This window comes from Oncorhynchus masou, unplaced genomic scaffold, assembly GCF_036934945.1.
Source record: "Oncorhynchus masou masou isolate Uvic2021 unplaced genomic scaffold, UVic_Omas_1.1 unplaced_scaffold_8043, whole genome shotgun sequence".
In the NCBI taxonomy this organism is placed as follows: Eukaryota; Metazoa; Chordata; class Actinopteri; order Salmoniformes; family Salmonidae; genus Oncorhynchus; species Oncorhynchus masou.
In genome coordinates, this window is record NW_027014512.1 from 1 (window position 1) to 13,377 (window position 13,377).

General features: G+C 44.6%; 1 long non-coding RNA gene across 2 annotated transcripts; it reads right to left on the reverse strand.

Moving 5' to 3' along the window:
- Positions 1-2,846: 2,846 nt before the first annotated feature.
- Positions 2,847-13,377, reverse strand: LOC135537511 (uncharacterized). 2 transcript variants are annotated; one of them, XR_010455234.1, is made up of 5 exons: positions 13,325-13,377; positions 12,689-13,003; positions 12,357-12,480; positions 11,777-11,816; positions 2,847-3,258 (listed from the first exon to the last, which is right to left on the reverse strand). It is a non-coding gene; the product is annotated as an uncharacterized LOC135537511 (long non-coding RNA). The 2 variants fall into 2 exon arrangements; XR_010455235.1 differs by lacking the exon at positions 12,689-13,003.

Here is a 13,377-nt window from a genome sequence, read left to right on the forward strand (position 1 = left end):
TACAATGCACAATTTGTTGCATTAGAGAAAGGTGTATAAAAAAAATAATTACACATTTATAAATTAATGAGAATATTCTGAATCAAATGTTGCTGCTTCCCTGAATGTAGTTCAAATTGTGCTGAGTGGAACTCCTATTGATATACAAGGTAATGCTGATGGCATGAACAGTTCACTAATATCAGAGGACAGGACCTCTTTCAGTGTTGTGCATGCTTTGTGTTTGTTTGAGGAAAGGACTAATCTTACGTTCAAAGACTGTGCACACACCCCACACCAGCAGAAGCAGAGAAAGCCTCAAGGCACGTCTTCCACACATAATGACACACTGCAGAACCAGACGCTGGTCCAATATTTTCTGCTTGGACCAAATGTAGAACAAAAGTCAAACCAAAGTGATGGTCCTTTGACAGGTTGTATCCAGTCACATAATCTTGTGATGGCACCACTTCCTCTCGGCTGTGTAACTGTATTCTATTTTCTGTGTTACTTTCACAATGACAATACATCCCTTGGGCTCTGCAGTACAACCACTACATATAATAAACTGTGTGTCAAGAGCTCATCTTCCCTGCTCTAGCAACAATGATAGATTCTGACAGCTCTTCAAGACTGAGGGGGGTTTATATCAAGTGTATGTAAGTGATGGTTAGATCTGGTCCTACAGGTTAATAACAGGAAATGAACCTACCAACTGCTATGATTATGATACAACATTATTATAATCATTCAATTATTCACTTTTAAATACAAATTACTTTTTAATACATCTGCAGCAGGGCAATAAAGTCCAAGGGCCTCCATTTATAAACCCTACATACTTATAAAATAGAGCCCAGAATGTACGTGCACCAGTAGGGATGCGTTGGTAAAATCACCGGGAAGCCAATCCAGAAAAAAAGCCATATTACAACCTATGTGTTGTGATAATTGCAGTGTTTGCTCTGTAACCCGTTAGTTCATTTGCCTGGACACCATGATATATCAGCCTAAAGGTTGAGCCAATAAAATGACACAGTGGCAGAATAAATTCAACCACACCTTTTTGTTTAATTATATAACGGAGATCAACATCTGTCCAGTGAAGTCTACAAAACATATTGCTATGTAACAAACTGTTATGTGACCTACAGCATGGTCAAACAAGGTACTACTTAACAACTATTGGTTTAGAACCATGGAGACATACAGCGAGTCTCAAAGAAAACAGGAGCTGCTCCACTAGTCCAGCACCATTTCAACTTCAACATTTCAACATCTAATCACCTATGCTTAGTCTAATAAAGTGATAACTAAAAGATACCCCAAACTATTTAGTCAAATCAATGTAAGGTAATTATGTGGCTGTCCATGGTACTGATTTCTGTGTGCGCAAGTAGAAAACATGTTGACTCACCTACTTGTAGAGAAACGCCAAAGCCATCCTCCTCTTTCATGTTGCCTAAACAATCTATCATTCTGTCATACAGTACACACTTTTAGTTTTTGTTGTCCTAGGCTACCTGGCTAAAATACTTGCTCGCTAGACTAACTTCCTTTCATGGACAGCGATACACCAGGCAAGCTAGTTAACATTAGCATACTACATCTAGCTACATGTTGAACTTCCATCCTCTCAAGCCAGGGGTACAATGTATTCATTTGTGGTTGGATCAGAATCGCTGTTATAATCATTTGCCAGTACAGAAATTAAATAAAACCGCAACAATTAAAAAATGTTTTCTGTCAATGAAGACTTTTGGCTTGTGATGTGATTGGTCTGAAGCCAAATCCACACTGGCTTCCCTTGACACTTTAAAAAAAATGTATTTTTGTCCACCAGGACCAGTCAGTGTCACGCCCTGACCGTAGAGATCCTTTTAATTCTCTATTTGGTTAAATCAGGGTGTGACTAGGGTGGGCAATCTGTTTTCTATTTCTTTGTTGGCCGGGTATGGTGTGTGTGATAATCAGAGGCAGCTGTCTATCGTTGTCTCTGATTGGAGATCATACTTAGGCAGCCTTTTTCCACCTTTAGTTTGTGGGATCTTGTTTTTGTACTGTTGCTTCCCAGCCCTACAGAACTCTGCGTTTTGTATATATATTTTTTTCTCGGTGTCATCAATAAAAGAAAGATGTACGCCTACCACGCTGCACCTTGGTCCGATCCTTCCATCGACGAACATCACACACAGCTGAATGCTGAGCGTTTTCAGGTAGTATTTTGTCACGACTTCCGCTGAAGTCGGTTACTCTCCTTGTTTGGGCGGCGTTTGGCGGTCGACGTCACCGGTTTTCTAGCCATCGCCAATCCACCTTTCATTTTCTATTTGTTTTGTCTTGTTTTCCCACACACCTGGCTTACATTCCTCATTACTTGACGTGTATATAACCCTCTGTTCCCCCCATGTCTGTGTGGAATTATTTGTTTTAAGTGTTTGGTGCATTTCTGAGTGGTTGGCGACGGGTTGTTTCAACCTGTATTTTGCTGTTCTGGGTGCCGTTTGTTTTTTGCATCATTAAAGTGCTCCGGTTGTTACCCATTTCTGCTCTCCTGCGCCTGACTTCCTGCTGCCAGTTACGCACTGCTTACAAGTTTTAATGCTCTTTCACGCGTGTACAGTTTCAGGACAGGTTTGATTTATTATGGTAAACATGCTTATGCATGTTTGGAAATTAAGTTTTAATGGACGGTTTAGTTTTGTCGTTACATCTCTAAACTTGAACATTTACCTCATGTGCCTATATGATACATGGAGATGGAACATTGAAAGCAAGGACAATACATTGTCACGGAGCATGTTGTGATGATGACTGTAAATCTCTACTGCTGCAGGGAATATTTTTACCAATCCAAAACACTGACACCTGGTGGAAATGCACATGATCACATCTGTCCACAGGAACATTGGTTCTACCTAACAGAATGTACATGAGTCATACAGTAAGTGCTGATATTCACAGCAACAGAAGACTATCTACAGTACAGGACCTATTCAGCCAGGTGTCAGTAACCAATCAATGGAACTATATAAAGTCAGTGTATCAGCTGTAAAAATAGGGGCATTACAGTAATCAAGATATACTGTACAGTTGTATATCCAGGGCTGGTGAAATAGTATTTAACCCCTAGTGATAGAAAAAGGTGTCTAATGCCATGTCGTCATTGGTCAACGGTGCCAGAGGTCAGGGGTTAGAAGGTGTCAGCTGGAGAGTTGAGTAAAGCCCATTGTCTCTCCTTGTGAACGTGCTGTAGGGCTCAATGTCCTGTTGCTCCACCTACAAAGACATTAACAATATGTCAACATATTACACTGTAAAATCTCATATGGGGCTTTGGAAATATTTGTAAATGTTGGCAAATTCAATTGAAAATGTGATAGAGCATAGTCTGCAGATGCCTTACCATTACAGGTAACAGCAAGCAATAACAGCCCTGACAGTCTTATGACTCCAGGTAACAGCCCTGACAGTCTTATGACTCCAGATAACATCAAGCAATAACAGCCCTGACAGTCTTATGACTGCAGGTAACATCAAGCAGTAACAGCCCTGACAGTCTTATGACTCCAGGTAACAGCAAGCAATAACAGCCCTGACAGTCTTATGACTCCAGGTAACATCAAGCAATAACAGCCCTGACAGGCTTATGACTCCAGGTAACAGCAAGCAGTAACAGCCCTGACAGGCTTATGACTCCAGGTAACATCAAGCAATAACAGCCCTGACAGTCTTACGACTCCAGGTAACATCAAGCAGTAACAGCCCTGACAGTCTTATGACTCCGGGTAACAGAAGAAGCAGTAACAGCCCTGACAGTCTTATGACTCCAGGTAACAACAAGCAATAACAGCCCTGACAGTCTTATGACTCCGGGTAACAGAAGAAGCAATAACAGCCCTGACAGTCTTATGACTCCAGGTAACAGAATAAGCAGTAACAGCCCTGACAGTCTTACGACTCCAGGTAACATCAAGCAGTAACAGCCCTGACAGTCTTATGACTCCGGGTAACAGAAGAAGCAGTAACAGCCCTGACAGTCTTATGACTCCAGGTAACAGAAGAAGCAGTAACAGCCCTGACAATCTTACGACTCCAGGTAACAGCAAGCAATAACAGCCCTGACAGTCTTATGACTCCAGGTATCAAGCAATAACAGCCCTGACAGTCTTACGACTCCAGGTAACATCAAGCAGTAACAGCCCTGACAGTCTTATGACTCCAGGTAACATCAAGCAGTAACAGCCCTGACAGTCTTACGACTCCAGGTATCAAGCAGTAACAGCCCTGACAGTCTTACGACTCCAGGTAACATCAAGCAGTAACAGCCCTGACAGTCTTATGACTCCAGGTAACATCAAGCAGTAACAGCCCTGACAGTCTTACGACTCCAGGTAACATCAAGCAGTAACAGCCCTGACAGTCTTACGACTCCAGGTAACAGCCCTGACAGTCTTATGACTGCAGGTAACATCAAGCAGTAACAGCCCTGACAGTCTTATGACTCCAGGTAACAGCAAGCAATAACAGCCCTGACAGGCTTATGACTCCAGGTAACATCAAGCAATAACAGCCCTGACAGGCTTATGACTCCAGGTAACAGCAAGCAGTAACAGCCCTGACAGGCTTATGACTCCAGGTAACATCAAGCAATAACAGCCCTGACAGTCTTACGACTCCAGGTAACATCAAGCAGTAACAGCCCTGACAGTCTTATGACTCCAGGTAACAGAAGAAGCAGTAACAGCCCTGACAGTCTTATGACTCCAGGTAACAGCAATAACAGCCCTGACAGTCTTATGCAATAACAGCCCTGACAGTCTTATGACTCCAGGTAACAGAATAAGCAGTAACAGCCCTGACAGTCTTATGACTCCAGGTAACATCAACAGTAACAGCCCTGACAACGACTCCAGGTAACAGCCCTGACAGTCTTATGACTCCAGGTAACATCAAGCAATAACAGCCCTGACAGTCTTACGACTCCAGGTAACATCAAGCAGTAACAGCCCTGACAGTCTTATGACTCCAGGTAACAGAATAAGCAGTAACAGCCCTGACAGTCTTACGACTCCAGGTAACAGCCCTGACAGTCTTATGACTCCAGGTGACATCAAGCAGTAACAGCCCTGACAGTCTTACGACTCCAGGTAACATCAAGCAGTAACAGCCCTGACAGTCTTATGACTCCAGGTAACAGCAAGCAGTAACAGCCCTGACAGTCTTACGACTCCAGGTAACATCAAGCAGTAACAGCCCTGACAGTCTTATGACTCCAGGTAACAGAAGAAGCAGTAGCAGCCCTGGCAGTCTTATGACTCCAGGTAACAGCAAGCAGTAACAGCCCAGACAGTCTTATGACTCCAGGTAACATCAAGCAGTAACAGCCCTGACAGTCTTACGACTCCAGGTAACAGAAGAAGCAGTAACAGCCCTGACTGTCTTATGACTCCAGGTAACAGCAAGCAGTAACAGCCCTGACAGTCTTATGACTCCAGGTAACATCAAGCAGTAACAGCCCTGACAGTCTTATGACTCCAGGTAACAGCAAGCAGTAACAGCCCTGACAGTCTTACGACTCCAGGTAACATCAAGCAATAACAGCCCTGACAGTCTTACGACTCCAGGTAACAGCCCTGACAGTCTTATGACTCCAGGTAACATCAAGCAATAACAGCCCTGACAGTCTTACGACTCCAGGTAACATCAAGCAGTAACAGCCCTGACAGTCTTACGACTCCAGGTAACATCAAGCAGTAACAGCCCTGACAGTCTTATGACTCCAGGTAACAGCAAGCAGTAACAGCCCTGACAGTCTTACGACTCCAGGTAACATCAAGCAGTAACAGCCCTGACAGTCTTATGACTCCAGGTAACAGAAGAAGCAGTAGCAGCCCTGGCAGTCTTATGACTCCAGGTAACAGCAACAGTAACAGCCCAGACAGTCTTATGACTCCAGGTAACATCAAGCAGTAACAGCCCTGACAGTCTTACGACTCCAGGTAACAGAAGAAGCAGTAACAGCCCTGACTGTCTTATGACTCCAGGTAACAGCAAGCAGTAACAGCCCTGACAGTCTTATGACTCCAGGTAACATCAAGCAGTAACAGCCCTGACAGTCTTATGACTCCAGGTAACAGCAAGCAGTAACAGCCCTGACAGTCTTACGACTCCAGGTAACATCAAGCAATAACAGCCCTGACAGTCTTACGACTCCAGGTAACATCAAGCAGTAACAGCCCTGACAGTCTTATGACTCCAGGTAACAGAAGAAGCAGTAACAGCCCTGACAATCTTACGACTCCAGGTAACAGCAAGCAATAACAGCCCTGACAGTCTTATGACTCCAGGTATCAAGCAATAACAGCCCTGACAGTCTTACGACTCCAGGTAACATCAAGCAGTAACAGCCCTGACAGTCTTATGACTCCAGGTAACATCAAGCAGTAACAGCCCTGACAGTCTTACGACTCCAGGTATCAAGCAGTAACAGCCCTGACAGTCTTACGACTCCAGGTAACATCAAGCAGTAACAGCCCTGACAGTCTTATGACTCCAGGTAACATCAAGCAGTAACAGCCCTGACAGTCTTACGACTCCAGGTAACATCAAGCAGTAACAGCCCTGACAGTCTTACGACTCCAGGTAACAGCCCTGACAGTCTTATGACTCCAGGTAACATCAAGCAATAACAGCCCTGACAGTCTTACGACTCCAGGTAACATCAAGCAGTAACAGCCCTGACAGTCTTATGACTCCAGGTAACAGAATAAGCAGTAACAGCCCTGACAGTCTTACGACTCCAGGTAACAGCCCTGACAGTCTTATGACTCCAGGTGACATCAAGCAGTAACAGCCCTGACAGTCTTACGACTCCAGGTAACATCAAGCAGTAACAGCCCTGACAGTCTTATGACTCCAGGTAACAGCAAGCAGTAACAGCCCTGACAGTCTTACGACTCCAGGTAACATCAAGCAGTAACAGCCCTGACAGTCTTATGACTCCAGGTAACAGAAGAAGCAGTAGCAGCCCTGACAGTCTTATGACTCCAGGTAACAGCAAGCAGTAACAGCCCTGACAGTCTTATGACTCCAGGTAACATCAAGCAGTAACAGCCCTGACAGTCTTACGACTCCAGGTAACAGAAGAAGCAGTAACAGCCCTGACTGTCTTATGACTCCAGGTAACAGCAAGCAGTAACAGCCCTGACAGTCTTATGACTCCAGGTAACATCAAGCAGTAACAGCCCTGACAGTCTTATGACTCCAGGTAACAGCAAGCAGTAACAGCCCTGACAGTCTTACGACTCCAGGTAACATCAAGCAATAACAGCCCTGACAGTCTTCCGACTCCAGGTAACATCAAGCAGTAACAGCCCTGACAGTCTTATGACTCCAGGTAACAGAAGAAGCAGTAACAGCCCTGACAGTCTTATGACTCCAGGTAACATCAAGCAATAACAGCCCTGACAGTCTTATGACTCCAGGTATCAAGCAGTAACAGCCCTGACAGTCTTATGACTCCAGGTAACATCAAGCAGTAACAGCCCTGACAGTCTTATGACTCCAGGTAACAGAAGAAGCAGTAACAGCCCTGACAGTCTTACGACTCCAGGTAACAGCCCTGACAGGCTTATGACTCCAGGTAACATCAAGCAATAACAGCCCTGACAGTCTTACGACTCCAGGTAACAGCCCTGACAGGCTTATGACTCCAGGTAACATCAAGCAGTAACAGCCCTGACAGTCTTACGACTCCAGGTAACATCAAGCAGTAACAGCCCTGACAGTCTTACGACTCCAGGTAACATCAAGCAGTAACAGCCCTGACAGTCTTATGACTCCAGGTAACATCAAGCAGTAACAGCCCTGACAGTCTTACGACTCCAGGTAACATCAAGCAGTAACAGCCCTGACAGGCTTATGACTCCAGGTAACATCAAGCAATAACAGCCCTGACAGTCTTATGACTCCAGGTAACATCAAGCAATAACAGCCCTGACAGTCTTACGACTCCAGGTAACATCAAGCAGTAACAGCCCTGACAGTCTTATGACTCCAGGTAACATCAAGCAGTAACAGCCCTGACAGTCTTACGACTCCAGGTAACAGCAAGCAGTAACAGCCCTGACAGTCTTATGACTCCAGGTAACAGAATAAGCAGTAACAGCCCTGACAGTCTTATGACTCCAGGTAACATCAAGCAATAACAGCCCTGACAGTCTTATGACTCCAGGTAACATCAAGCAGTAACAGCCCTGACAGTCTTATGACTCCAGGTAACAGAAGAAGCAGTAACAGCCCTGACAGTCTTATGACTCCAGGTAACATCAAGCAATAACAGCCCTGACAGTCTTACGACTCCAGGTAACAGCCCTGACAGGCTTATGACTCCAGGTAACATCAAGCAGTAACAGCCCTGACAGTCTTACGACTCCAGGTAACATCAAGCAGTAACAGCCCTGACAGTTTTACGACTCCAGGTAACATCAAGCAGTAACAGCCCTGACAGTCTTATGACTCCAGGTAACATCAAGCAGTAACAGCCCTGACAGTCTTACGACTCCAGGTAACATCAAGCAGTAACAGCCCTGACAGGCTTATGACTCCGGGTAACATCAAGCAATAACAGCCCTGACAGTCTTATGACTCCAGGTAACATCAAGCAATAACAGCCCTGACAGTCTTACGACTCCAGGTAACATCAAGCAGTAACAGCCCTGACAGTCTTATGACTCCAGGTAACATCAAGCAATAACAGCCCTGACAGTCTTATGACTCCAGGTAACATCAAGCAATAACAGCCCTGACAGTCTTACGACTCCAGGTAACAGAATAAGCAGTAACAGCCCTGACAGTCTTATGACTCCAGGTAACATCAAGCAGTAACAGCCCTGACAGTCTTACGACTCCAGGTAACATCAAGCAGTAACAGCCCTGACAGGCTTATGACTCCGGGTAACATCAAGCAATAACAGCCCTGACAGTCTTATGACTCCAGGTAACATCAAGCAATAACAGCCCTGACAGTCTTACGACTCCAGGTAACAGAATAAGCAGTAACAGCCCTGACAGTCTTATGACTCCAGGTAACATCAAGCAGTAACAGCCCTGACAGTCTTACGACTCCAGGTAACAGCCCTGACAGGCTTATGACTCCAGGTAACATCAAGCAGTAACAGCCCTGACAGTCTTACGACTCCAGGTAACATCAAGCAGTAACAGCCCTGACAGTCTTACGACTCCAGGTAACATCAAGCAGTAACAGCCCTGACAGTCTTATGACTCCAGGTAACATCAAGCAGTAACAGCCCTGACAGTCTTACGACTCCAGGTAACATCAAGCAGTAACAGCCCTGACAGGCTTATGACTCCGGGTAACATCAAGCAATAACAGCCCTGACAGTCTTATGACTCCAGGTAACATCAAGCAATAACAGCCCTGACAGTCTTACGACTCCAGGTAACATCAAGCAGTAACAGCCCTGACAGTCTTATGACTCCAGGTAACATCAAGCAGTAACAGCCCTGACAGTCTTACGACTCCAGGTAACAGCAAGCAGTAACAGCCCTGACAGTCTTATGACTCCAGGTAACAGAATAAGCAGTAACAGCCCTGACAGTCTTATGACTCCAGGTAACATCAAGCAGTAACAGCCCTGACAGTCTTACGACTCCAGGTAACATCAAGCAGTAACAGCCCTGACAGGCTTATGACTCCGGGTAACATCAAGCAATAACAGCCCTGACAGTCTTATGACTCCAGGTAACATCAAGCAATAACAGCCCTGACAGTCTTACGACTCCAGGTAACATCAAGCAGTAACAGCCCTGACAGTCTTATGACTCCAGGTAACATCAAGCAGTAACAGCCCTGACAGTCTTATGACTCCAGGTAACAGAATAAGCAGTAACAGCCCTGACAGTCTTATGACTCCAGGTAACATCAAGCAATAACAGCCCTGACAGTCTTACGACTCCAGGTAACAGCCCTGACAGGCTTATGACTCCAGGTAACATCAAGCAGTAACAGCCCTGACAGTCTTACGACTCCAGGTAACATCAAGCAGTAACAGCCCTGACAGTCTTACGACTCCAGGTAACATCAAGCAGTAACAGCCCTGACAGTCTTATGACTCCAGGTAACATCAAGCAGTAACAGCCCTGACAGTCTTATGACTCCAGGTAACATCAAGCAGTAACAGCCCTGACAGTCTTACGACTCCAGGTAACAGCAAGCAGTAACAGCCCTGACAGTCTTATGACTCCAGGTAACAGAATAAGCAGTAACAGCCCTGACAGTCTTATGACTCCAGGTAACATCAAGCAGTAACAGCCCTGACAGTCTTACGACTCCAGGTAACATCAAGCAGTAACAGCCCTGACAGGCTTATGACTCCGGGTAACATCAAGCAATAACAGCCCTGACAGTCTTATGACTCCAGGTAACATCAAGCAATAACAGCCCTGACAGTCTTACGACTCCAGGTAACATCAAGCAGTAACAGCCCTGACAGTCTTATGACTCCAGGTAACATCAAGCAGTAACAGCCCTGACAGTCTTACGACTCCAGGTAACAGCAAGCAGTAACAGCCCTGACAGTCTTATGACTCCAGGTAACATCAAGCAATAACAGCCCTGACAGTCTTATGACTCCAGGTAACATCAAGCAGTAACAGCCCTGACAGTCTTATGACTCCAGGTAACATCAAGCAGTAACAGCCCTGACAGTCTTATGACTCCAGGTAACAGAAGAAGCAATAACAGCCCTGACAGTCTTACGACTCCAGGTAACAGCCCTGACAGTCTTATGACTCCAGGTAACAGAAGAAGCAGTAACAGCCCTGACAGTCTTATGACTCCAGGTAACATCAAGCAGTAACAGCCCTGACAGTCTTATGACTCCAGGTAACAGAAGAAGCAGTAACAGCCCTGACAGTCTTATGACTCCAGGTAACATCAAGCAGTAACAGCCCTGACAGTCTTATGACTCCAGGTAACAGAAGAAGCAGTAACAGCCCTGACAGTCTTATGACTCCAGGTAACATCAAGCAGTAACAGCCCTGACAGTCTTATGACTCCAGGTAACATCAAGCAGTAACAGCCCTGACAGTCTTACGACTCCAGGTAACATCAAGCAGTAACAGCCCTGACAGGCTTATGACTCCGGGTAACATCAAGCAATAACAGCCCTGACAGTCTTATGACTCCAGGTAACATCAAGCAATAACAGCCCTGACAGTCTTACGACTCCAGGTAACATCAAGCAGTAACAGCCCTGACAGTCTTTTGACTCCAGGTAACATCAAGCAGTAACAGCCCTGACAGTCTTACGACTCCAGGTAACATCAAGCAATAACAGCCCTGACAGTCTTACGACTCCAGGTAACAGCAAGCAGTAACAGCCCTGACAGTCTTATGACTCCAGGTAACAGAATAAGCAGTAACAGCCCTGACAGTCTTATGACTCCAGGTAACATCAAGCAATAACAGCCCTGACAGTCTTATGACTCCAGGTAACAGAATAAGCAGTAACAGCCCTGATAGTCTTACGACTCCAGGTAACTAGGCTACCCTGGGGCGGCAGGGTAGCCTAGTGGTTAGAGCGTTGGACTATAACCAGAAGGTTGTGAGTTCAAACCTCCGAGCTGACAAGGTACAGGCAGTTAACCCACTGTTCCTAGGCCGTCATTGAAAATAAGAATTTGTTCTTAACTGACTTGCCTGGTTAAATAAAGGTAAAAAAAAAAAAAACATCAAGCAGTAACAGCCCTGACAGAAAAGATGTTGCATCACCTCTTTAAAGGTGTACACCGCTTTCTGCTTTGTTCTCCTGCTGTGTAAAAGAAGAGAAGACCAGTGAATGAATGTAGCATAACATAGTTTTACACAGCAGATGCTTTCTGGAACAAAATATTATGTGTGTTTGTGCGTGGCTGCATGCACGTTTTGTTCCAACACTAATTTTTGACAAGGCAGGAAGTGAGAAATTGACAGTTATTAGTGACCTACATTAACCTTATCGAGTCAGACTTGAATGTAGGTCAAGTAGCCTATGTCACACCCTCATGTATTTCATACGACTTCAGTTAGATCTGTTCATGCTCTCTTGGCAGCTCTTTGTCACTCATAGTCACACCCTTGACATTTAGTTGGCAAGTGAGCACAAACAAATCTTGGACCTAAAGTATAGCCTACCGCATATTTCTGAGTCCCATAGTTCTCTATATCAATTGTAGATCAGATTGCTATTTGAGATTGAACTTACATTATATTATTACAGTACCTCCATAACAAAGGAATTGATTAATTAAATTACCAAATATGTCAAATAGCCATCAACTTTTCTTTTAACAAGCTAATAAGAATCTCTTACTTGAGATGACATTTCTTCCTGATTATTCCAACAAGGACCACGACGGCTACAAATCCTGCAACGGCTGTTATTATCATGACATTGAAAGGTCGTTGGAAAGAAAGGTTGTTTGTGACATGGGATCCTGAAAAAGAAAAGGGGAAGAACTCATTGTGATCCTATATGGCTTGTTTCTCTTCCTCCACTCTGGTCATTAAAATTGTTGACAGATGTTCAATTTGAAGACTTTTTTTATACAATCCAGTTCACTTGGACTGAGATGGGAGAAGTGACTAAATGAGAGCAAACATTCACAGTTCAAGCTAAATGTGACACGCAAACCAAACACTTACCATTGACAGAAATATTGAGATGCAAAATATCTGTTCCTCGATTATATCCACACTCACAGGTGTAGCTCCCTTCATCAGATGGTTGTATGTTGGTGATGTGTAGAAACACTCTGTCATTCTCTGTCTGCAGTGTGACTCTGGGGTCACAAGTGCTGTCTGTACCATTTTGGTCAAACCGAAGAGACACTCGACACTCACTCCCACCACTTATCATCTTACATATTACATACATGATGTCATGAATGGTTTGGTTTGGACAGGAAAGAGTGCCCAAATCTGTTCCTGTTCCTGTTTCTAATGTTTTCACTTGAATCTCTGTAAACATGAAGGAAAATGGGTTGTAAGTGTGTTGTTTCATTTCAAATGTTTGTTTTGCATTGACTACAATTGCAATGCCCAGTTTGTTGCATAAGAGAAAGTTGTGTGTGTGTGTGTGCATATATATATTCTGATGCAAATGTTTCTGCTTCCATAAATGCAGTTCAGATTGTGTTGAGTAGAACTCCTATTCTTATGAGGTAATGATAATGCCGTTACAATGTAACAAATGAAACATGAGGACAGAACCCCTTTCCTTTTCAGTGTTGTACAAACTGTACATGCAGGCTGTGTGTTTGAGAACAGGACACATCTTACCTTCTAAGGCTGTGCACACACACCACACCAGCAGAAGCAGAGAAAGCCTGAAT